This window comes from Lipotes vexillifer, unplaced genomic scaffold (assembly GCF_000442215.2).
Source record: "Lipotes vexillifer unplaced genomic scaffold, Lipotes_vexillifer_v1.1 scaffold732, whole genome shotgun sequence".
Lineage (NCBI taxonomy): Eukaryota > Metazoa > Chordata > Mammalia > Artiodactyla > Lipotidae > Lipotes > Lipotes vexillifer.
This window is the reverse complement of record NW_006792596.1, coordinates 650157-654154: the sequence shown is the minus strand read 5'-3', so window position 1 is coordinate 654154 and position 3998 is coordinate 650157.

Genomic DNA, 3998 nt, shown 5'->3' with positions numbered 1-3998 from the left:
AAAAAAAAAAAAAAAAAAAGAGAGAGAGCGCCTCCCCTAGAGGTGGGCACTCACTACTAACAAACAACTCTAGAAAGTTCCAGAGGACAGCAGGATGGGCAGTGTGGCTAGCAGACAATAAGCTTTGAGGAACAGGGATAGCAGAACACCATCTCCGGGAAGATGAGGGGGCGGACTGACAGCCGGGGGGAAGTGAGAGATGGAGGTTGAGGGAAGGGTCAGGGCAGTCACTCTCCACAGCGGTTCGCAAATGTCCCCGGGGGCACTCACACAGAGTGCAGATTTCTGGGTCTCACCCCAGCCCCAGACCTGGTTTGGAAGATTCGGGGTGAGGCCCAGGAATCCCCAGGTGATTCTGGCCTGCAAGTAGCCTGAGGGACTCTCTTTGAAATCTGCGGCAAGAGAGGGAGGAGATATGGGGATGTATGTGTACGTAGAGCTGATTCACTTTGTTGTAAAGCAGAAACTAACACACCATTGTAAAGCAATTATACTCCAATAAAGATGTTAAAAATAAATCAATAAATATAAAATAAAATCTGCGGCAAGGCCGGTAAGTCCACCTGAAGAGGAAACCAAGCTGGGGTTTCGTAAGATGGTGCTCACTGTAACTCAGGAACCGCCTCCCAGCAGCGAGCAAGAAACTCACTGGCTCTGATTCCACAGAAACTCCCCGTGGACTGGGATGACGTAATGGGGTGATGACGACAGTGTCACGCTGGTTCCTGCTCCACACGCTCCTGGCTGACAACCTGAGGGCAGGACACCGTGACTTTGATGGGCATCACCCGCCAAACTCCCCTGGTGATATGCTCACTTTCCTGATGCCTTCCAGGTGGAGTCTGAGCCACGCAAAGGGGAGGAACCATCACTTCGCCCAAAGTGATTGTCACCCTCCCCTTTGGGGGCAGGGTTTTGCTAGAAGGTCTAAAATATATACATATTTTAAATTTATTTTAATAAATTTATTTATTTTTGGCTGCGTTGGGTCTTCGTTGCAGCGTGTGGGCTTTTCTCTAGTTGTGGTGAGCGGGGGCTACTCTTTGTTGTGGTGCGTGGGCTGCTCATTGCGGCTTCTCTTGCGGAGCACGGGCTCTAGGCGCTCGGGCTTCAGTAGTTGTGGCATATGGGCTCAGTAGTTGTGGCTCACGGGCTCTAGAGCACAGGCTCAGTAGTTGTGATGCACGAGCGTAGTTGCTCCATGGCATATGGGATCTTCCCAGATCAGGGCTCGAACCCATGTCCCCTGCATTGGCAGGCGGATTCTTAAGCACTGCGCAACCAGGGAAGTCCTATACATATTTTTTAGTGTGTTGCTCCTCAAAGTGCTCTACTGAGTACAATCATATCTACAGTATTGACAAGAATTCACAGGAAGTGTCCTACCGTTGACGCTGTGCACAAAGCCTGGCAGGGGTCCCTGGACTCTCCCTTGCTGCTCTGCCAGGCATTTCTGAATCCTGAACCACTGAGCACAGACACAGAAAAGCACCGAGTCCATGGCTGGAAAGAGCCTGCCTGCCCCCTGATACTTTGTCACCAATAAGCTCTGCCTGGAATTCCCTGAGCACCGACTCCTGCTCAGCCACGTGGCTGGCGGGGGGCGGGGGGGACTTCCTGGGGAGGTAACCACGTGACTGTCCTCCGGGAGCCTCCACTGGAGGTGGAGATCAAAGGCTTAAGGAGAGCTGAGATAGGCTTCTCCAGCCTCTGTACTTGACCTTCATAGTTTCCAGGAAAACTATGATTTGTGTAATTATTTCCTCACTAGACAGTAGACTCCAGGGGGTAGGAATGGAGTCTGTCTGTATCTTCAAAGCCTAGGAGAACTCAAGGCACATCTCAGCCTTCAGTCCCTGGCTGAGGAATGAACAAATGACCCACCAGCTGGCTGAACCGTTTGCGGAGTGCTGGGAAGGGAAGTGAGAGGCGGAACCAGGGACCAGAGTGGGGGACTTAAGACAACAGAAGCTCATGGAAAGTTTCTGAGCACAGGATCACATGCAGCCTTCCATGTTTCAGGAAGATGAACATGGGGCGAAGCTGATGGACAGGAGAAGGGAGGGTGTGCAGGAGGCCACCCCAGGAGGAAAGCATTGCCCTGGACCTCCTGCCTCCCCCTCCCCAGGAACTGTCACAGAATCGGAAGTCCCATAGGTGGGTTTTCAACCACTACTGCATTAGAAGGGATAACACCACTGGAGCTGTTTTTTTTTCTTGTTTGTTTGTTTGTTTTTGTGGTACTCGGGCCTCTCACTGTTGTGGCCTCTCCTGTTGTGGAGCGCAGGCTCAGCGGCCATGGCTCACGGGCCCAGCCGCTCTGCAGCATGTGGGATCTTCCCGGACCCGGGCAAGAACCCGTGTCCCCTGCATCGGCAGGTGGATTCTCAACCACTGCGCCACCAGGGAAGCCCTGGAGCTGTTTTTAATACACCAAAGAAATGGGGTTGCATGGACGCATCTATGGCGATTTTGAGAGCCGTACCTGTCCACCAGGAGTTAAGGAAGCATGACTTGGCGGTACATGCCTTTGCCATGAACTCTGTCAGGACTTCAAGTACCCCTTAGTTCCTAGAAGAGCTCATTTTCCAAACACACACTCCAGTGCCCTGAGTTAATGGGTGTACATCTCACTCTCGTGGAATATTTTACTCACTCCGGCTGAACAGATGATTATTATGGCTATTATTAATATTGGGCCTAATACTAATCACAGTAATAAACATGTTTCTCGGGGGGCCACTGCATGGATAGCAATTAAAGCCTAAAAGAACATAGTCTCCAGGGACCTAGAATACAAGCTAATCAGGCAGTTAGGGAGGATTTTTTTTTTTTTAACTTTCCCCCTTAATCCCATCTTCACTGTGTGGGTGGAAATCACCCCCTGAGGGGTCAGCTTTAAGGCCACATTCTCGAGCTATTTCAAAAGGGCTAAGGGGTGGTGTTGTGGGCCCAGGAGCCCTGTGAAGTAACGGCTGGTGCCTGATCCAGAGGATTTGGGTGGAGGTAGCTATTCTACCAAAACACCGCTTTGTCGCTGCCGTTGCTGTTTCTTACTCCATAATTCGTGGCAATACTGCCATAGGGGGAGGCTGGAAAAAGACAAAAGAAAAGGGGAAATGTGTGTGGGAATGTGGTAGTGAGTGAATGGAGGAACAAGAGATTAAAATAGGAAGGCAAAGAGCAAGGGGAAATGGAAAGGATAAAGAAAATATAAAAATAACCAGAAAAGTTGGTAAATAAACAGTAGCAGTGTAAATAGAATAACGGCATATGGTAGCCAGCCCAGACCAGTGCTACCCAATAGAAATGCAATGCGAGCCACAGGTGTAATTTAAAATTTTCTAGTAGCCACTTTAAAAAAGGTAAAAAGAAACAGGCTAAAGAATTTTAGTATTTTCTTTAACCTAATATATCCAAAATATCATTTCAACATATAATCAATCTAAAAATTATTAATGGGGCTTCCCTGGTGGCGCAGTGGTTGAGAGTCCGCCTGCCGATGCAGGGGACACGGGTTCGTGCCCCGGTCCGGGAGGATCCCACATGCCGCGGAGCGGCTGGGTCCGTTAGCCATGGCCGCTGAGCCTGCGCGTCCGGAGCCTGTGCTCCGCAATGGGAGAGGCCACAGCAGTGAGAGGCCCGCGTACCGCAAACAAAATAAATAAATAAATAAAAATTATTAATGAGATATTTGAGGGGTTTTTTTGCTGTTGTTGCTCTAAGTCTTAGAAGTCTGCTGTTTTACCCTTACAGCATGTTTTTCTGTGAATGAGCCACGTTGCCAACGTAGCTACTGGCTGCCATAGTAGACATCACAAATGGAGCCCCTCTGGGAAGATGCTGGTGTGTCACCAGGCTGCGGACACTGTGGGTAGCTACATGAGGAGGCCCCTCTCGGGCACTAAACACAGGAATTTAGTACTGGGCGCCAAAGTAAGGGACAATGTCCAATGCTTGCCCCTCCCAGTGCCAGCTGAGCGGAATAAACGCTCTTC